We start from the raw sequence: 21,801 nt of genomic DNA, 5'->3' as shown, positions 1-21,801 counted from the left end.
GGAAATAAAGGAACATCTTTTTCGGGGTCAAACTGGCACATCGTTAAATGTCACATGTATAAATAATAAGTTCTAAAAGAGAACGGAAAAAGTTAGTCAGCTCACTGTCTACCAAGTACTTAGTTCCCGGGTTAAATAGCCATCTGGCTAGCTTGAAACTTTGTTAGTTTTCAAACAAATCTAACTAGACAAATTAACTACTTGTTGTGTGCATGGGCGTGAAACTAGTTATGACGGGAGCTAGTCTGTCAGCTAGCTGTCAAGTTAGTTACAGATCTAGTTTGCTAGCGGTCGAGTATGTTAGCTTGGTGGGTAGATGTCTCGATAGTGTCGTGGGCTTGCCAGGTCGTTAGCTAGCTGTTTCTTTTTTAGTTATATGGGGCGCATTTGGGAATTCAGTCTGATGCAGTCTATTAGTTAGCTCACCAACTAATTCAAGCTAGCTGGCTAGCTGTGTTAACTACCTAGCTAGCTACATCTTCAGCTAGCTTGTTAGTTACGTAGTTAGCAAGTTCTCACATCAGGAAATAAAGGAACATCTTTTTCGGGGTCAAACTGGCACATCGTTAAATGTCACATGTATAAATAATAAGTTCTAAAAGAGAACGGAAAAAGTTAGTCAGCTCACTGTCTACCAAGTACTTAGTTCCCGGGTTAAATAGCCATCTGGCTAGCTTGAAACTTTGTTAGTTTTCAAACAAATCTAACTAGACAAATTAACTAATTGTTGTGTGCATGGGCGTGAAAGTAGTTATGACGGGAGCTAGTCTGTCAGGTAGCCGTTGAGTTGGTTACAGATCTAGTTTGCTAGCGGTCGAGTTTGTTAGCTTGGTGGGTAGATAGCTCAATAGTTATCAGTGTCGTGGGCTTGACAGTTCGTTAGCTAGCTGTTTGTTTTTTTAGTTATATGGGGCGCATTTGGAAATTCAGTCTGATGCAGTCTATTAGTTAGCTCACCAACTAATTCAAGCTAGCTGGCTAGCTGTGTTAACTACCTAGCTAGCTACATCTTCAGCTAGCTTGTTAGTTACGTAGTTAGCAAGTTCTCACATCAGGAAATAAAGGAACATCTTTTTCAGGGTCAAACTGGCACATCGTTAAATGTCACATGTATAAATAATAAGTTCTAAAAGAGAACGGAAAAAGTTAGTCAGCTCACTGTCTACCAAGTACTTAGTTCCTGGGTTAAATAGCCATCTGGCTAGCTTGAAACTTTGTTAGTTTTCTATCTAACTAGACAAATTAACTAATTGTTGTGTGCATGGGCGTGAAACTAGTTATGACGGGAGTTAGTCTGTCAGCTAGCTGTCGAGTTAGTTACGGATTTTGTTTGCTAGCGGTCGGGTTTGTTAGCTTGGTGGGTAGATGTCTCTAGTGTTGTGGGCTTGCCAGTTCGTTAGCTAGCTGTTTGTTTTTTAGTTATATGGGGCGCATTTGGAAATTCAGTCTGTTGCAGTCTATTAGTTAGCTCACCAACTAATTCAAGCTAGCTGGCTAGCTTTGTTAACTACCTAGCTAGCTACATCTTCAGCTAGCTTGTTAGTTGCGTAGTTAGCAAGTTCTCACATCAGGAAATAAAGGAATATCTTTTTCGGGGTCAAACTGGCACATCGTTAAATGTCACATGTACAAATAATAAGTTCTAAAAGGGAACGGAAAAAGTTAGTCAGCTCACTGTCTACCAAGTACTTAGTTCCCGGGTTAAATAGCCATCTGGCTAGCTTGAAACTTTGTTCGTTTTCTATCTAACTAGACAAATTAACAAATTGTTGTGTGCATGGGCGTGAAACTAGTTATGACGGGAGCTAGTCTGTCAGCTAGCTGTCGAGTTGGTTACAGATCTAGTTTGCTAGCGGTCGAGTTTGTTAGCTTGGTGGGTAGATGTCTCGATAGTTATCAGTGTCGTGGGCTTGACAGTTCGTTAGCTAGCTGTTTGTTTTTTAGTTATATGGGGCGCATTTGGAAATTCAGTCTGATGCAGTCTTTTAGTTAGCTCACCAACTAATTCAAGCTAGCTGGCTAGCTGTGTTAACTACCTAGCTAGCTACATCTTCTGCTAGCTTGTTAGTTGCGTAGTTAGCAAGTTCTCACATCAGGAAATAAAGGAATATCTTTTTCGGGGTCAAACTGGCACATCGTTAAATGTCACATGTATAAATAATAAGTTCTAAAAGGGAACGGAAAAAGTTAGTCAGCTCACTGTCTACCAAGTACTTAGTTCCCGGGTTAAATAGCCATCTGGCTAGCTTGAAACTTTGTTCGTTTTCTATCTAACTAGACAAATTAACAAATTGTTGTGTGCATGGGCGTGAAACTAGTTATGACGGGAGCTAGTCTGTCAGCTAGCTGTCGAGTTGGTTACAGATCTAGTTTGCTAGCGGTCGAGTTTGTTAGCTTGGTGGGTAGATGTCTCGATAGTTATCAGTGTCGTGGGCTTGACAGTTTGTTAGCTAGCTGTTTGTTTTTTAGTTATATGGGGCGCATTTGGAAATTCAGTCTGTTGCAGTCTATTAGTTAGCTCACCAACTAATTCAAGCTAGCTGGCTAGCTTTGTTAACTACCTAGATAGCTACATCTTCAGCTAGCTTGTTAGTTACGTAGTTAGCAAGTTCTCACATCAGGAAATAAAGGAACATCTTTTTCGGGGTCAAACTGGCACATCGTTAAATGTCACATGTATAAATAATAAGTTCTAAAAGGGAACGGAAAAAGTTAGTCAGCTCACTGTCTACCAAGAACTTAGTTCCCGGGTTAAATAGCCATCTGGCTAGCTTGAAAGTTTGTTAGTTTTCAAACAAATCTAACTAGACAAATTAACTAATTGTTGTGTGCATGGGCGTGAAAGTAGTTATGACGGGAGCTAGTCTGTCAGGTAGCCGTCGAGTTAGTTACAGATCTAGTTTGCTAGCGGTCGAGTTTGATAGCTTGGTGGTTAGATGTCTCGATGGTTATCAGTGTTGTGGGCTTGACAGTTCGTTAGCTAGCTGTTTCTTTTTTAGTTATATGGGGCGCATTTGGAAATTCAGTCTGATGCAGCTCACCAACTAATTCAAGCTAGCTGGCTAGCTGTGTTAACTACCTAGCTAGCTACATCTTCTGCTAGCTTGTTAGTTACGTAGTTAGCAAGTTCCCATATAGGTTTTTGAGTTATCGCTCTCTCTAGTTAGTTAGTATCGAATTTATTATTTGGAAAATAATGTCATTAAACGAAAAAAAGGCAAAAGATACTGTTAGTGCCTTGCTAACTGTCAATGAGGCAAATCCAGGATAATTGTCTGGATTCAAGTTCGGTGGGGGTTAGAATCTTAGGTTTGGGTGTGCACTGCATTTGTGGACAAGGCTGCTTTCAATTGTGAACGGAATGTTGCCGTTATCAGGGGACAAGGTGCTTATTTGCGCATGATGACACATTAAGACCGAGAATTAGCTTCCCGTTTGTTCACGACAGCCGCTCTCGTCCTTGAAACCTCTTTATGGCGGTCCTGCTCGTCCCATTTGTTACTTCCGCCGCAGATCACACCTCACGCCTCCTCTTAGGCTGTCCACTCACTTTCAGAGCTCCACTAATTGTCCTTTTGGACAGCTCGGCTCGGCGTCCTTCACTCTGCCGGTGATGAAGGACATCGGGCGTCAAGACATCAAAAGGGGCCACGATCCCAATCCTAACCCACCCTCGCTCCCTCACTCGGCTGAACGCGATCAGAATCGGGCCGGCGCGGTGGGGTCGGCGCGTTACCCCGAGGTTAATGACGGGAAGAGAACGCTGTCGTTTCCGGATGATTTCCATTTTCAAGCTCCCGGATGTTTTGCACTTTTCGGTATATTTCGAGCGCATTCATCTGACTGCGGCTCAGTCGAGCATTGACCCCCAAGCATCAAAGCGGTTGCAGACGTGAGGAGGAAACGCATTTGCCAACAAAAAGTGAGCGCGGAGTATCCCGGAGTGTCGGGAACATTCCGGAGATCATTTCACGACGCTTCTGTTGCTTCCTTTTCATCTTTTGCTTTTGCTGTGAGAGCAAGTCTCTGACTGCACAGACTTTTTACTTGATTCGGCACACCCGATCCAATTCAAGCTATTTACGTGCGGCACAGGAATTCGTTTGCGGTGCTCCGGCTTCCTCCCACATCCCCAACACAAGCCCCCCCCGTGTGTATGTGTCACTTACACACACACACATAATGAAGACCCGTCTGATACAAAAGCGTAATAAAGTTATTTATGCTCATGTGGCAGTTTTTTCCATTCGAAATGGTTCATATGCGTCTTGTAAAATATCCCCCGAACTTGTTATGACTGAACTTGAGCGACTTGATTATGCTCACGTCCTCGATTGCGTAACCATGACGACGCTGGGGGGGGGGGGAGCATGGGGGGGGGATTATTGTGGCAAGAGTGTGGAAAAAAGTGACATGAATTTTCCTTCATTGAAGCGGCACTTCGTACTCTACATAGTGTCCATAGAAACGTCACCATACGCAAATGAACATCTATGCACACATTTTTTTATTTATTATTATTATTTTTTTTTAGCGCATTCAATTCCAAATGATGCGTCAAACGCAGTCTCGTTCCTGCAGCGTTATGCTCCAGAGCAGGGGTCACCAAACTTTTTGAGAGTGAGAGCTACTTCATGTGTCCTGATTGTGTGAAGGGCTACCAAATTGATACACGTCTGAAATAACATTTGTACAAATTACATTTAATAATATTAGAACATTAGCTAGCTAGATGTATACTGTAGCTAGCTAGTTAGATAGCTAAATAGGTAGCTATAGAATCTATAATACTGCCCATGTTTGCATTTTTAAATCATAATTTCTACGAGCAAATCACAATCCTAGCACTGGCGGGCTACTGGTGTGGTCCTCACGGGCTACCTGGTGCTCGCGGGCACCACGTTGGAGACCCCTGCTCCAGAGTGTCCATTTCGCTGCAGCGGTCCACATTGTCTCTTCGTGCGCTCTTGCAACTTTTGTTGTACTTTGGAACGCACAGCGCCTGAGAGGACATATCAATATAATTTCAGAAATAAATCAGAAGAGTATTTTTTGTTAAATCCGCCCAGTGAGATCGAGATGGGCAAAAAGGAGGGAGGGATGATGGCGGGGCGCCGCTCGGGTGTCCTCCACTCTGTTGACGAGAGGAAGCCGTGGGCCCGCTTTAATATGCGTCACGTCAGCAAGTCGGCATTGTTCACATCGGTCCGTGTTGCATAATGCATGGAGAGGTGCCCTGCAAATTCCTTCTGGAGTTGCGAGAGCGCGGCAAAAATGAGCCTTCCCGCTCAGGAAAATATTTCTAGCGGTGCAAACGGGCCGCGACAGAACAACAGAATGTACTCGCCGGCAATTACGACGAGCTTAACGTATCAACAGACCCCATTTTGATGGTTTTGGACACGGGATGAAAAAAAAATGGCATGTTGAATTTACTTTGTTTTATTTTGTCAAGCGGCTGCACAAAATAAAATGAATCCAGATGCTTTTTTTTGTGGGTGTGGATCAATCGTCCACTTAAAAAAATGTATCAGATATGTTTATTTTGTGCAGCATAATGGAAGATATTTAACAATATTTTTTTGAAACTGATGATAGATCGATTTTTATTTTATTTTTTTTTATTTATTTTTTGTACAGATGCGTTTTTTTGTGTGTGGGTGTGTGGATCAATCGTCCACTTAAAAAAAAAGTATCAGATATGTTTATTTTGTGCAGCATAATGGAAGATATTTAACAATATTTTTTTGAAACTGATGATAGATCGATTTTTTATTTTTTTAAAATTTATTTTTTGTACAGATGCTTTTTTTTGTGTGTGGGTGTGTGGATCAATCGTCCACTTAAAAAAAATGTATCAGATGTTTATTTTGTGCAGCATAATGGAAGATATTTAACAATATTTTTTTGAAACTGATGATAGATCGATTTTTAAAAAAATTATTCTTTTTCTTATTTTTTGTCATTTCATCTCCCGTTTAAAACCGGGCAAACCTTTTGTTAGATTTTTAAAATCGGACTAATGGGCTGCGTCGTTTATTGATGCGCTTAAAAAGTAGAAATATTATAAGATAAGATAAGATATCCTTTATTCGTCCCACACTGGGGAAATTTACAGCCTCCAGCAGCAAGAATGTATGTAGAAAGAAGAAAGAGAAAAAAAACAACAAACATCTTTCAATTATTATTTTAATTAATAGTTTAATATAATTATATATTATATAATTATAATTAATAGTAATTAATAATTATTATTATTTAATTATGATGTGGTTTCTTAATCAGCCACCAAGTTTGTTGATCTCAATGACATTGTGGATTTATGTATGAAAAATAAAAATCTCAATTTTATCACCTTTTTACTTGTGGAATCTATCGAACGGAGCATACATTAATATTTACCGCATGTGTAATCGAAGCTATGTACGAGTAATTGAAGCACATGCCTCTCAAAAAAAAAACAACAACAACAAAAAAAAAGGACGATTTCTCCCTATTAAGTAATTTGCGCCGAGACAAAGTAGCGACACGTCGTCTCATGACATGACCTTTCCTCTTCTTCACCTTGTACGCAAGTTATTTCTATTTCTGATGGCTAACGAGCAACCGTACACCATCTGGATAGCTTCCGAGGGTAATTGCCGCCCCCGCCCCCCCCCCACACCCCACCTCTGGTATTCTGGGAACAGAAACGAGACACAAAATGGTCAAGACGGAACAACGGCAACACGGCGAAATACCGCGGCGTTAATGAAAGGCTTTGTGAGCTTCAAATGGGGGTGAGAGGGGAACGGGGGGGGGGGGGGGGGGGGGGGAATATAGTTGGAACGATAAAAATTGATTGGGTGACAAAGATGAATGAATGTTTGCCTCATTGACCTTTTGTGGCTCATTTTGAAAATGAGACCCTTGCGCTCACTTGATGTATAATACACAGACATATCTACGTGTGTGTGTGTGTGTGTGTGTGTGTGTATTTTTAATATTTTTTGTGTATTTTGAGCATGAGGAAGCACCGCTTGTGTCTTTGTCCTTGGCAAGACCGGAGCCAAATGAGCTGTCTGTCATTTTGGCTTTGCGCTTCCTCCGGCAGAGTACGCCAGGCTCGGCCCGAGACTATATAAGGCTCGAAGGCTTCACGAGGACATAAAGACGTGCGGTGCCATTCTTTTTCCTTTGCCACATATTATCCGGCCCGCAGCAAGCGGCGCTCGTGACTTCACTCGAGAACAACCGCCGTGAAATCGCATTTTGCGTCAATAAAAAGATGCTTACGGTGCAATCGGAGCTGTTTAGGGGGGAGTGTGTGATGTACTTGGACATGAGACTCGGGGACGTGATGTTGTTTCACTCCTTGTTTTTTTTTCTTAAGTGTGCTATCGACACATTTCCAAATTTAGTCATGTGGAATTGTTTTCTCTTCATTTTGTACCCCCTCTCTCCACGTAGAAGCCATGATCCACCGCCAGGAGGATCATCCCGCCCCCTCCGGCAGACAACGGTGACGCATCCGGCTCCAAGGTGACCTCCCGACCGACACTTGACCCCCCCCCCCCCTCGAAATGTTTGGTAAGTTGAGTCTGTTTAGAGTCTCTTCACCGCAATGACACCCCCCCCACCCCCACCCCCCACACGCGTCGGCTTCACAGTGCAGAGGTACCGGGTTCGATTCCAGCTCCGGCCTCCCTGTGTGGAGTTTGCATGTTCTCCCCGGGCCTGCGTGGGTTTTCTCCGGGTGCTCCGGTTTCCTCCCACATTCCAAAAAACATGCATGCCAGGCTGATTGGACGCTCTAAATTGTCCCTAGGTGTGAGTGTGAGTGCGGATGGTTGTTCGTTTCTCTGTGCCCTGCGATTGGCTGGCAACCGGGCCTGCGTGGGTTTTCTCCGGGTGCTCCGGTTTCCTCCCACATTCCAAAAAACATGCATGCCAGGCTGATTGGACGCTCTAAATTGTCCCTAGTTGTGAGTGTGAGTGCGAATGGTTGTTCGTTTCTGTCTGCCCTGCGATTGGCTGGCAACCGGGCCTGCGTGGGTTTTCTCCGGGTGCTCCGGTTTCCTCCCACATTCCAAAAAACATGCGTGGCAGGCTGATTGAACACTCTAAATTGTCCCTAGGTGTGAGTGTGAGTGCGGATGGTTGTTCGTTTCTCTGTGCCCTGCGATTGGCTGGCAACCGATTCAGGTTCTCCCCGGGCCTGCGTGGGTTTTCTCCGGGTGCTCCGGTTTCCTCCCACATTCCAAAAAAAACATGCATGCCAGGCTGATTGGACGCTCTAAATTGTCCCTAGGTGTGAGTGTGAGCGTGGATGGTTGTTCGTCTCTGTGTGCCCTGCGATTGGCTGGCAACCGATTCAGGGTGTCCCCCCCGCCTACTGCCCGAAGACGGCTGGGATAGGCTCCAGCACCCCCCGCGACCCTAGTGAGGATCAAGCGGTTAGGAAGATGAATGAATGAATGAATATTGCTCATCAATGAGTCCGTTGACATATCAAACAACGGCTCGGGCGTCGACGGCAAATCCCCCCCCCCCCCCCCCCCCCCCCCCCGCAAGGGAAAACTTGCAATGAAAGTCATCATTTTCATTCATGGGCCACAAGGCCGATTTGTAATTGAAGCGAGTGGAGTGTAAACGCCTTTCGTGTGATTGGAGTTCGGTGACTTTACGACGCGGCGCCCCGGCGTGTGTTTATATACGGCTGTGTATCGTGTGTGTGTGTGTGTGTGAGTCATGCTTTACGAGCAGTGGAGCGTTAGATAGAATTCACTGTGCACTTCATTCGGCTGTGGGGGGGGGGGGGCGTATTACAACAGACACCAACAAGCGCATTTGGGTGGGCTAAGATGATGAACCACTTGTGTCACTTCATTTCTTCCACTGTAATTAGCCGTCGTGAGCAGCGGAGCAGCTCGGTCACGTTTGGCTAACTTTGATGTTTTTGGGGGTGGGGGGATACATGAGGGCGGAGGGGGTGAGACAGAAATCCTTTCAAAGGCCAAATGTTTGAGGAGCTCTCGACAAATTTGGTTTTTCGTTCGGCGAAAGAACATTAGCTCGTTATAGCGGCGTTTCATGAACGGTGACGGTTAGCTTTCGGTCTCTTCTCAATTTGGGACTTTTTCAGTGCAGGAGATTTTTGGGACTTTTTCCAGTTTTTTTTTTTTTTTGTTTATTTTTATTTGTTTTTATTTTTTTCTTCCGGGCAGGCTTGCACACGGTTAGGTAGCATGTAACGAATCCAATTGGAACGCCGGCCAGATGGCGCAGCCCGAAAGCAAAATGTCACCCTTGCAACTTCGCAACTCGCCCGGTGACCGCTCCTTTTATTTATTTTTTTATTTATTCGATTTTATTTTTTTTACAATTTTTTTTGTTGGCCGCCTTTCTCATTTCTTGTGTTTTCAGTTAGTATACCTCACGACATTATTATTACTATTACATTTTCTGTAAGTGGAGCCTTGAGAAAAGCCAGTTGACTCGATCAACTCGAGTTTAAATGGATTTCCCACACTTCTACCGAGGCACAGGTGAGATCCAAAGTATCGAGTTTTCATTTCAAGCCATTAAAAATGGCGAGACCTTCATGCTGGCTTTTGTTGTCCACCGGCGATCTCCGTTTTCTCGAAAGCGACGTGAGAAAACGGGGCCCCTACCACGCTAAGATGGTAGAAGGGGGACCGTTTTGAGACTTTCGACGTGGCAGAAAAAACTCCACGGCAACATCTCGATCTTTTTGGCATCGGTCCAATCGCGATCTGGGAGTTTGATGTTTGTCGAGATGACAAAACTGCCGCTGGACTTTTCAGTTGGGCCTCTCGAACCCGTGACTGGTCTCCCGCCCGTCACGGGGATACGTATCGCTAAACAAGGCCTCACGTTGACCTTCACGTGATTTTTCGTCTTGATTGAACCAAACGTGATGGTCTTAAGAATGCGGGAAGAGGCTTGAGAAAACCCACAGGAAAGCCGCGGGCGGCCATATTTCAAACGGCGAAAACTCGGAAATACGCGGCAGGGGTGAGAAATGCGCTCGCTCTAGAGACTTTTGCGACCTGGGTAACGACGTGGATCCGATTTTTTTTATCTCGCATCGAACCGTAAAGCGTGGAAGGAACGATCGACCTTTGCAAGTCTTTGAGTCATGGGGGGGGCCCCCCCCAAGCTTCAACTTTGGACATCTCGGTCTCATTACCCATTTTTATCACGATGAATCCACATAAAGGTCGCGTCGGTGTGTGGCAATGCATCACATAGGAGGCTAATGTCTGCCCCTTCGATCTTTAGACTTTTGAATATGCCAGTTTGCTTATTTGGGTAACAAAATCCCCCCCCACAACACCCCCCCCCCCCAGCCCCCCACACACCGCCCCGGGGGATTCTTCTCTCTTCAAAGTAAGATAAAAATCTTATGAGGGCAGTGACGACGCAAGACCTTTTATAATCGACGGGCTGATGCACGATGTAAGAACCCTCCTCCAAACCTGACGGAGTCCTCCAGGGCTGCGTCCCTGATCCCAAGTCGTTTTGCTGATTAATTTCCCATGACCTGCTTTGCGCATTCGTACGCCGCGTCAGGACGAAGCAGGACCTGGCGAACATCCTCTGGGACTCGCCTCGCCGCTTCCCAAACCGCCGTGAAAAACTCATTCGACCCCCCCCCCCCCCCCCCCCCGGATAAGTTTTCCTTCTATCCCGGCGTGCAGCCGAGCCATCCTTGTTTTTCTCCGCCGCTCTCTTGACGCTAATGTTTGATTGACTTGCAACTTCAGCTTGAGCTCGCAACACAAAAGCTATCCTCCACGTTCCGCGGATGATGGGGGGGGGGGGGCTCTGAAGACCGCTGATTGATGATTCCGGCTTTAATTAGTATAGCCTGTTTTAGTGATATCAGCAATTCTTTACAGGCTATGCTAATCTGTGCCAGAATCGGCAATGCAATTGTGACGGACACCCCACCCCCACCCCCACCCCCCAAACGATGCACCTGAAAGCTTTTTCTTGTTGGAAACGGAGTCATATCTTGGACGATTGACTTTTTAACGGCTTGGATACAAAGTTCTGAAGTGCCTGCCCAGCCATCAACTAAATGAATCCTTTTTTTGGGGGGGGGTCAACCTGTTTCTGAATATATGTCTGTGAGCAAGCCTTTCTTTCACCTCCGCCCCGTTGCTGCGTAACAGTCGAGTCGTTTACGTCCCAACCCCCCCCCCCCACCCCTACACCGATTTCCTCATCCGTGAACGTGATCTGGTAGTCTTCCAATCCGATTGCCATTCAATGCTTAGCGTTCTCCAAAGTTCCAATGACTCATCTTCCCTCAGTGTCCTCCCCAGTGACAGGGGGTGGGGGGGGGGGGGGGTACTTTTTCGGCGTGTCAGGACATGAGCAACACCGCCTCCAATTGCCGCCGCGATTTGTCGATGCGCTTCCATGAATCCCAGAGCCGCCTAACCTGAAGAACCTTGAAAGGCAGCCGTTCACCCGCAGCCACTCGGTCGACCTCTGCCATGAGAAATGCGCAAAGCTCCGATTTCTCGTCTAAAGGCAACCTCACATACTTTCTGACTAACTTTTATTTCTTTGATATTCTTAACGTCCGAGTACCCCGATGCGCTTTTTTCAGGGTGTGTTTTTTTTTTTTTTTTTTTACTCGGCCTTGTCCAAATCTCGGACAGCCTTCTGAATTTTTTATCAAGACCGGCGGAAACCGGGCCAATACTGCTGTGGTGAGTGCAGGTGCTGCACCGCCTCCCCCCCCCATCCCCCTCCACCTGCTCTGCACACAGAAAAAAGTAGAAAAGGCCCGAGGATGCATCGCTCTTGAAAAATTTGGGAAAATGTCAGCAGACTCGCCAGCCATTAAGTTTGCTTTCCAAAGCAACGTGTAAGCAAAAAGACGGAAGCAGAGCAGATTTTTTTTTGTTGTCGGCCATTTTGTTCTGTTTATTTTGAATCTTGGTCACGTCTCGGTCTCGACCTCCAAAAGTCCCGGTCTCGTCTTGGTCTCGATCATCTCTCCTCTGGATAAATGTCGACGACATGACTCGGACGAGTTCGGCAAGCAAATACGAGCAGAACGAATCCTCGTTCGCGTTGAAGTTCAATCGACGGGCAAGAGGTTTTCCAGATGGATGCTTCGCTTTGCCCATTATCTTCAGGCATTCTTTGCCGCTCGTGAAAGCGAGCGCATTATCGCTTGCGAGATCAAGGCCAATGACAGTGCAGCAGACGGATGATCGTTGCAAAGGCGTCGCCTCGCTGCGCCTGCCTTTGGCGCTCATCGCGGATTCGCCGTCTCGGCTTTGTTTCTTCTCTTTGTCGCTAATCATTCAAAAGGTGAATGATGGAAAGAACCATATATATTTATCTACGCGCTTGTGAAGAATGCCCCCCCTCTCGTTGCACAAAATGCCGCGAAATCCACCCAGAGGGTGCCGCAATGCCGTCTTTCCGCATTTGTGTTCCAAAATTCACCATAGCGGTACACCGACGCACCTTCCCCGGCGACTAATGAACGGCAGGCGAGGGGGGGGGGATGTGATGGCTGACGGGTGAGCTGCCTGTAAAGCAACCCCACTGAGGGACTGGCATTCTCGGCGGCATTTGATTGGCAGGGGAGCAAATGGCAGCGGCGTCTGGAGGCCCGATAGCAAATGCCGACGCGTGGACGCGCCGATAAAACGCGGGCGGGTGATCCAATCCATCCGGGCCTCCCGCTTATTCCGCCGCACTCGTCCCCTGCTTTGTTTTGCCTCCGAGCTGGAATTTCCACCTGCTTGCTTCACTTTGAGAGGAAATATTCACACTTCGGGGGGGGGGGGGGGGGGGGGGTCTTGGGATGATTTTCAAATGAGCCATTACCGTATTTTCCGCACTTAAAAGCCATCCATTTTCTTAAGATCTCACAGCACGCCTTAAAATCCGATGCGTATGGTAATTACGGTAATATATCGACCCCCAAAATGGCTCCTTGCTCGAGACTGAGGAAATATTCACACTTTGGGGGGGCTCTTGGGATGATTTTCAAATGAGCCATTACCGTATTTTCCGCACTTAAAAGCCATCCATATTCTTAAAATCTCATGGCACGCCTTAAAATCCGATACGTATGGTTATTACGGTAATATATTGACCACCAAAATGGCTCCTTGCTCGAGACAGAGGAAATATTCACACTTTGGGGGGGCTCTTGGGATGATTTTCAAATGAGCCATTACCGTATTTTCCGCACTTAAAAGCCATCCATTTTCTTAAGATCTCACGGCACGCCTTCAAATCCGATACGTATGGTTATTACGGTAATATATCGACCCCCAAAATGGCTCCTTGCTCGAGACAGAGGAAATATTCACACTTTGGGGGGGCTCTTGGGATGATTTTCAAATGAGCCATTACCGTATTTTCCGCACTTGAAAGCCATCCATTTTCTTAAAATCTCACAGCACGCCTTAAAATCCGATACGTATGGTTATTACGGTAATATATCGACCCCCAAAATGGCTCCTTGCTCGAGACAGAGGAAATATTCACACTTTGGGGGGGCTCTTGGGATGATTTTCAAATGAGCCATTACCGTATTTTCCGCACTTAAAAGCCATCCATTTTCTTAAGATCTCAGAGCACGCCTTAAAATCCGATGCGTATGGTTATTACGGTAATATATCGACCCTCAAAATGGCTCCTTGCTCAAGACAGAGGAAATATTCACACTTTGGGGGGGCTCTTGGGATGATTTTCAAATGAGCCATTACCGTATTTTCCGCACTTAAAAGCCCTCCATTTTCTTAAAATCTCACGGCATGCCTTAAAATCCGATACGTATGGTTATTACGGTAATATATCGACCCCCAAAATGGCTCCTTGCTCGAGACAGAGGAAATATTCACACTTTGGGGGGGCTCTTGGGATGATTTTCAAATGAGCCATTACCGTATTTTCCGCACTTAAGAGCCATCCATATTCTTAAAATCTCACGGCACGCCTTAAAATCCGATATGTATGGTTATTACGGTAATATATCGACCCCCAAAATGGCTCCTTGCTCGAGACAGAGGAAATATTCACACTTTGGGGGGGCTCTTGGGATGATTTTTAAATGAGCCATTACCGTATTTTCCGCACTTAAAAGCCATCCATATTCTTAAAATCTCACGGCACGCCTTAAAATCCGATGCGTATGGTTATTACGGTAATATATCGACCCCCAAAATGGCTCCTTGCTCGAGACATGCTGACAACGCAGAGTTCAAACTTAAGGCGATCGGGTTACGCAGTTAAACACGGAAATGGAGCGTTCAACGTTAACGAGTTATAACTTGCTATTGGTTACGTGAACTGTGTCGCCGCTTTATTAAATACGTTTTACTGACATCGGATTGTCGCTAAATAAATCAGGCGTAGTGTAGTGTAGTGTTCTGTTGGTATTTCCTTGAGCATAGCTCCATCTAGTGGATGCATTGTGGATTGCGTCTTATAAAGTATGAACTAAATTACGAAATAGGCCAAAAATGCTCTTGAAGATCCAGATCGCCAATGATTGCACAACTTAGCCCGGCGAGCATTATCTCACGTCCAATCAAGGTGTCTCTAAATGATCGATTACCCCCCCCCCCCCCCCCCCCCCCCCGCCAAGTCTGTCTCTGTGTCTGCTTATCAGTCATTTCATCAAAGGAGATCATGTCCCGGCTAATTCTGTTACCGCAATCGGCGACAAGCATGAATAATTGGTACGACTTGTCCTTCCAAGTGGAATATCTTGAAATCTCCCACGGACCTTAGCGAGGGAGCTAAAAAGGGAGTTTTTCATTCCCAAACGATGATGGGGGGGGGGGGGGGGGGGAATAAAAATATAAAATTCTGGAGGGTTTGGAGCAGGGGCCTGCTGAGGACTGTGAATGGAAATTAGTGTTCACGTGTCCTTAAATGTCATGCAGTTCTTGCTGGAGGTCTTTTTTTTTTTTTTTACTATAAATTAGACTCTCAACTAATTTGTAAGCGTTTTGACTTGCAGCAATTGGTCCGATTTAACCCAGCGAATAAAAAAAAATGCCGTGTGAACGTCGCCCGTTAGCCGGGATAGCGAGAACTTCGTCGACTTCCGAGGTGGACTCTCCTCGGAGCAGGCGTGCCCCTCCATTAAGCAAACTAATTCCACTCGTTACCGCCCCCCTGCCCCCGCCGCGCTTTCGCCGAAGCTGCTTTTTTTTTTTTTTTACGAGGCAGCAGCCGCACCAGCCGTTACCGATCTGTCGCGGTGCCTCTCTGAGGTGTGATAACAAAATTGCCGTTTAACGTGCAGGAAATCGACCAAAGAAACCTGCAACCTTAAAATGCTGTGCTTGGTTTTGGAGCGAATCGGGATGAGATCACATGATAAGGAGGTTGTTTGCGGAACAAGGAGAAAGCTCAAGATTTTAAAAAATTATAATAATCTTCTAAAGCAGGGGTGTTGAACTCATTTGACATTGTCAACGACCTCGGCAGATGTCAAGTGGGCCAGACAAAAATAAAATTATACCATACTCTGCTAGAAAATATGTCTTTCCTTTGTTTTGGTTTTGTGAAGCGCAAACACATTTGGAAAATGTTGACATTTCCTGAACATATCTTTTATAAAACATTTCACGAAACACCTTGAACTTCCTTTGACAAATGCACAATGTACTTTGATCATCTATGCATTGCGACTGATCTCACCGATTGTACAAAGGCACAAAACCATTAACAAATAATTGCTATTGAAAAATCGAGTGATGCATTTTAAGATGAAACAAGAAAGGAATTTTCTTAAAGAAAGGAATTTTTGAACCATTTACACATGTTCAAATAAAATCTAAATGTAATCCCCGCCTGCACTTTACAAACTAAAGAGAAAACAGTCTTCCCCCTTAGCGGATAATCCATGAATTACATTCTATTTAAATAATAATAATAATACATTTTATTTATAAGCGCCTTTCAAGACACCCAAGGACACTTTACAATAACAAAAAAAAAAAACACAAATCAATGATTCATTCTGTGTCTTTTATGCATTTTTCCCCCCCATATTTAAATTGTCCTGCGGGCCTGATCGCTCCTCCTCGGGGGGCCGGTTCCGGCCCGCGGGCCGTATGTTGGACACCAATGTTCTAAAGTTCCGTTAAGACATGTGAACCGTTGAACATTTATGAAAGAACTCCTAATGTGTCTCCATTTAGTATCTTCATCATCTAGGATTCTTATTGATTAAGCATGGAGCTCTCTCGTTCTAAGTGATTTCATGAGGCTTGGATTCGAATGTCTTCCCCTTTTTCTGGTTAATTCCGGCGGAACATTCAAGGCTGGCTGCACCTTGTCCATCAACTCAGATAACTGCCTGCGTGATTAGAGCGCCGCATTAAAGCTCACGGCCGTTCCCTCCGTGAGTTATCGCACGGGCAAAAAAGGTGCCGCCCGCCTCTCGCAATGACACCGCGTTCCGTCAATCCGGCAGGGAGGGGGGAAAAAAAACACTTTCTTGAAAGATTCTCTTGGGGGGGATTTTTGTTAGAGGGCTAAAATGTCAATGCTTGTCAATGCGAATGCGCACTTTCACATTCCTGATGGCACCAAAATCTTTCAGTCAGCATTTTAGGGAACAGCGACTTTGCTTTTGGTAAGCTTCCAGTACGAAGGGACGGCATCCTGGAGAATGAAGAGCATTTGCGGTGGGGCGGGGGTGGGGGGGGGCGTACATATGGAGTTCAATCGTGATAAGCAAGCAGTTCAGTATTCATCTCCTCACAGGGAGCGTAACGATTGACCTTGAATCGGCCTCTTGCGTATTTCCTTTCACATCCTGACGTCCTTGGTGAAGATTTATCCCGATGGTCAGCGTTGACTTTTCCGAAGGTTTCCCCGAGCAGGCTCGTAGGATGGGAAACCAATGTGGGGGGGGAGGGGGGGGGGTAGAGAAGTATCGCAGATAATTAAACATGTGCAATACCGGGTTCGATTCCAGCTCCGGCCTCCCTGTGTGGAGTTTGCATGTTGCCTGCGTGGGTTTTCTCTGGGTGCTCCGGTTTCCTCCCACATTCCAAAAACATGCGTGGCAGGCTGATTGAACACTCCAAATTGTCCCTAGGTGTGAGTGCGAATGGTTGTTCGTCTCTGTGTGCCCTGCGATTGGCTGGTAACCGATTCAGGTTCTCCCCGGGCCTGCGTGGGTTTTCTCCGGGTGCTCCGGTTTCCTCCCACATTCCAAAAATATGCATGGCAGGCTGATTGAACACTCTAAATTGTCCCTAGGTGTGAGTGTGAGTGCGAATGGTTGTTCGTTTCTGTGTGCCCTGCGATTGGCTGGCAACCGATTCAGGGTGTCCCCCGCCTACTGCCCGGAGATGGCTGGGATGGGCTCCAGCACCCCCCGCGACCCTAGTGAGGATCAAGCGGCTCGGAAGATGAATGAATGAATGAATGAATTATCATTCATTATCCTTGAGGTCCTCATCATTAGGACTGAGTCGACTTCAAGCTCGTCTGTGAAGAGCTTAGGAGCGCGGCTCTTCCAGAATTCAATATTTCTTAGCAGGGGCTCGACAACGGATGCGGCCATTTTTTTTTTTTTTTTATCCTTGATTTCAGTCTAGAATTTCCCCCACCTTACATACACAAGAGAACTCAATGTGCTTCACAAAAGCCCAACACTTAGAAGCATTTCCAGCTGAAGACATTCGAAAACAAAGCAAGGAACGTATTATAGCACCCGACGTGGTCTGTCACAATGCAAGTCAGTCCGACATGCGCGGCGGCCTTTCTTTGTTTTTCGTAAACGACATAATGGGAAAGTCGACGGCGGCCGCCGCCGCCGGCGCCGCTGATGAATTTGTCCTTGTGCCCAAGATGCAAGACTGAAAGATAAATACTATTCACTCCGCCAAGCTGGGGCCCCGTCACGATGTGTTCCGATATGGATTTGTACGCAGCTGCACTGAGGACCGAGACTAATATCGAGCGTCTTCGCAAACAATTCGGAACCATCTGCGCTTTTAATCAGAAGTCGTGAGCATGTGAGGAAACAAAATACTTGAAATACACCGCAACCTCTGCTTTCCTTCAAGTTGTGCAGATGACGACCCAACAGAGAAAACGCCGGTCGTGCGTTCCCGGCCGTGGGCGCTTCCAATATCGACGTGACCCAAGCGGTCATCTCAGCTTTATTAACGTCTCGCGTTTCATTTGGGCCGCCATTTAGAACCCTATTTCGCTATTTTGCTAAATTTGTTCGGCCCCGCCTTTCCACACTTGAAAATACGTCTCCATGCCTCACACTGTTTTTAATGACTCGGCAACAAAGTGACAAATGGGTGATGTTTTTGTAGTCAAAAGAATCACGCTAATTAATTCCTAAACTCGGCTTTACAGATGCCACCGCCGCTCCGTAGGCACTTTGTGTCGTGGTAAAGACACGTAGCGGTACCACCTGTTTGAGTCCCGCGAGTTTTGGAGGCGTCGCATTTATTTGTCCAGCACGACTGGTGAATTTATTTGTCCAGCACGGCTAGGGCTAACACGCGGTAGTGCGTGTTAGCACTAGCGCGCAAGCTAGCTAACGCGTCAGGCTCTGCTTTTTTTTTTGTGGCTGTTTTCTTTCGAACAACGTGAATCGCCGGCAATGATCGGCAGTCGGAAGCGAGTATCGTAGCTTGACAACTTTTTTTATCGAAATTTGATGACCTTCTGTAAAAGAGGCCCGTTCATCCTCCAGCTTTGATTCCCGCTACTCTTTTCACGGCCTTCGGCCTCACCGTACTGTTTTTTTTCCCAGCATTACGAAAGCCACTTTAGGCCTCAAATGACCGCCATAAACGTGATCTAGCGAAACGATTTCCCGTCAAGGGCCACACTTGTCTGATTAATTCAGCATTTTTAATCGCCCGCGATTAACTACATTCAAAATCAACTCGCCATGGTAAACGCCTCGGTAATGTCAAAGCAATGCGGCATTTACATATTTTGAAGTGGGATCCATTATCATTCCGGCCAGGAGTCGGGCGTTAAAATGAATACCTGCGCCACCTAATGAGCCCACAAAAAATGAAGCATCATTCCCCTGTTGTGCAATTAGCGGGGCAAAACGACAAGCTCTTTGAAGAGTTGATTATTTCCCAGCACGACTGCAAGTAATTGTCCATGTGTGCGGGGTGGTGTTCGTTCCATTTCCTTTCCCGGTGACTCTGAATGACAGCGCCCAAAATGAATGTCAGCGGTGTAATACAAAATAAATAAAAGGGCTTGATGGAAAGTGCGCGAGTGGATAAAGGGAGCCTCGCCGGCGTATTATTCGTATTATCTCCCGCCATTGTGTTTCCCGGGGAACAAAAAGGGGGCATCCTTTTATGAGAAAGGCGAGGCGGGGACTTCTCAGAATGACGGCTTTGTTCGACGCGCGCCGAAAAACGGGCTTTTTTTGACTTATTCTTCCCGTATCTGCGCAAAGACGCCCCATTAATAATTTTGAAGTGCGATTGGAGCCGCGTGCAAGGGTGGCCGTGGGAACTTGCTTCAAGACTTTAACCGGAGAGATTCGATGATGGACGCGCAAGGCGGTCGCGCGCCATTTAGCCCAGAGTGACACAACGCGGCGTCGGGCGGCGTATCATCGGCTGACTCCATTAGAGGATGTCACCGCTGTTGGGTTGTTTAATGCGCTGATATTTTGCCGACATTTTTTTTTTTTTTAAACCGTGACCTGCTTTCACCTCACATCATTGGCCGACGGCTGGCTCACTGGGCGCCTCGGCCACGTCTCCCAGTCGTGTTTCTCTCGTTTTCAGACCATTTGCACCTTTTTGCTTCTGCTACTCGTTTATACGTACCTGTGTGTGTGTGTAGGGCGGCCTAGTGGACGAATGGCTTTTCTCCGGGTACTCCGGTTTCCTCCCACATTCCAAAAACATGCATGGCAGGTTAATGGAACACTCTAAATCAGGCATGTCCAAAGTCCGGCCCGCGGGCCAAATCCGGCCCGCGATCGAATTTCATCCGGCCATCGGCCCCTGTCATAAAGTCAGTGCCGTCTGGCCCGCAGTTTGGGTGCAATGGAACACGTGTTGCATTGACTGAGGTCTCATAGACTGGTGAGTGATGTTTCATAGAGTACTAGTGTCATTTAGACACTAGAGGGCATCACTCACGAGTTAACAAGACATCACTCCGTGTTTATATTGACTGATATGTCATACTTCAAATTCCTGTTTCAAATGAACCAAAAGAAATTCTTAAGATTGTTGAAATTAAAATAAAAATGGAAATGTGAAACAGACTGGCTTACTAAAATTTGTTGAACAATATTGTTGTTCAATGTAAAGAATGTCAGCCAAGGTCGGCCCCCCGACATTTTACCACATAAAATCTGGCCCCCTTGGCAAAAAGTTTGGACACCCCTGCTCTAAATTGTCCTTAGGTGTGAGTGCGGATCAACGGGCTGCACCAGAGAGACAGGAGGAGTCACAGAAAGGTGTCATTTTACCAAGTTCAGTATATTTTCACGGGTGACTATCAACGTGTGAGTCAGTATTTCACTTCATTTGACGTCAATTTTGGGGAATAACGCATGAACGCTTGTGATAAAGTTCAGGCCGGTACAAGAGATGAATATGATCTAAATTTAGATTAATTTATTTTTTGCATTTCCGCCCCGACGGGGTGCTTTCTTTGTAAAGTCCTCTTTTGTCATGAATCCCGGGAGGGCTTGGAGGCTCTGTTCGAAAAAGGAAGCGGTGATTTATTTGTAACTCTGTGGAAATGGGTTGTCAATGTCGCCGTTTGGTTTCCCGAAAACCCAAACAAATGCTTGACAATTACCAAAGATGATGTCATGTCCTTGATTGCAATTGAATTTAGCCAGGATGAAAGAAAATAACAGGTCCGGCTTTTTCTCTGCGAGCCTTTTTCTGCTTTACGAAACCCTTATTATGCATTGCGTGCACATTGCATCATTTCCACGCCATCATCAAATTAGTTTGGGGAGAAAACTATTTGGCGATTCCGCTCCATACTTCACTTTTGCCTCCACAGCGGTACTGTTAATTTAATCTCAAAAGTTTGGTTGGCCTTCAATTTGTTATAAGTCTGACTTGGGAATTTAAAAAAAAAAAGCTGTCAAAAACCAGACAAATTATTTGTTGTGTCCGTGACACTTGACATGCAACGGGCGACATCCCAAAATTGAATGCGGTTTATTGAGCCGCCGAAACAAAACAAACAAACAAAAAAAAAGGCTGTGAACACCAATGAGTTTGGTGGGCTGAAAATGAGCAACCGCTGTTAAAAAAATATTGATGCACAAAGGTTAACGGCGCGTCTCTGTGCAAATCAAAGGTGGTTGCGAGAAGAACACCGTTGTTATTGGAGCAGGTCGCTCGGCAAAGCCGGAGCAGGAGCTCGCGCGGTGCAGAACTCATTTGCAAGTCTCCCGTGACAATGAACTGTAAATGATTTGAAATGAAGTGTGAACAGCTCTTAAGCTGACGGGCCTGTCGGTTGGCTACGCATGGGAGCGTCATTGACGACTCAAACTCGGAGAGGAGACGCAAACTGTTTAGAAAAAGCGCCTTAATGAAATAAGTCAATAAAACTGGGAGGCGAAAAAGAGTTAATATTGATTTAATTTTTCAACCGTTGACAAAAATGTGAAAATGCAGCCATGTTATTATTATCGCATGAACACCATGCCGGAAAACTCGCAGATGTCTGCATGTATCCTGCTAAATATTTCCGTGGATGCAAACTTGTAAACTTGTAAACTTTTAATTCGGATGTTTTGGAGTTGATCAAAAA

General features: G+C 45.8%; 3 protein-coding genes across 3 annotated transcripts in view; 1 reads left to right on the top strand and 2 right to left on the bottom strand.

Annotated features, from left to right (window-relative positions):
• The window catches only part of fam13c (family with sequence similarity 13 member C), a 386,051-nt gene that overhangs the window by 156,889 nt on the left and 207,361 nt on the right, over positions 1-21,801 (bottom strand). The window lies entirely within an intron of this gene.
• Positions 1-21,801, top strand: part of chrm3a (cholinergic receptor, muscarinic 3a) — a 60,866-nt gene that overhangs the window by 18,556 nt on the left and 20,509 nt on the right. The window contains exon 2 of the mRNA XM_052079745.1: positions 7,450-7,569. The gene's annotated coding sequence lies outside the window, so the exon portion shown is untranslated. The remainder of the gene's footprint in view (positions 1-7,449; positions 7,570-21,801) is intronic.
• rgs7a (regulator of G protein signaling 7a) overlaps positions 16,480-21,801 on the bottom strand; it is a 120,126-nt gene continuing 114,804 nt past the window's right edge. The window contains exon 18 of the mRNA XM_052079764.1: positions 16,480-16,492. The gene's annotated coding sequence lies outside the window, so the exon portion shown is untranslated. The remainder of the gene's footprint in view (positions 16,493-21,801) is intronic.

Source organism: Hippocampus zosterae, chromosome 11, assembly GCF_025434085.1.
Source record: "Hippocampus zosterae strain Florida chromosome 11, ASM2543408v3, whole genome shotgun sequence".
Lineage (NCBI taxonomy): Eukaryota > Metazoa > Chordata > Actinopteri > Syngnathiformes > Syngnathidae > Hippocampus > Hippocampus zosterae.
Note: the sequence above shows the minus strand (reverse complement) of the source record. Positions and strands in the feature narration are given on the sequence as shown.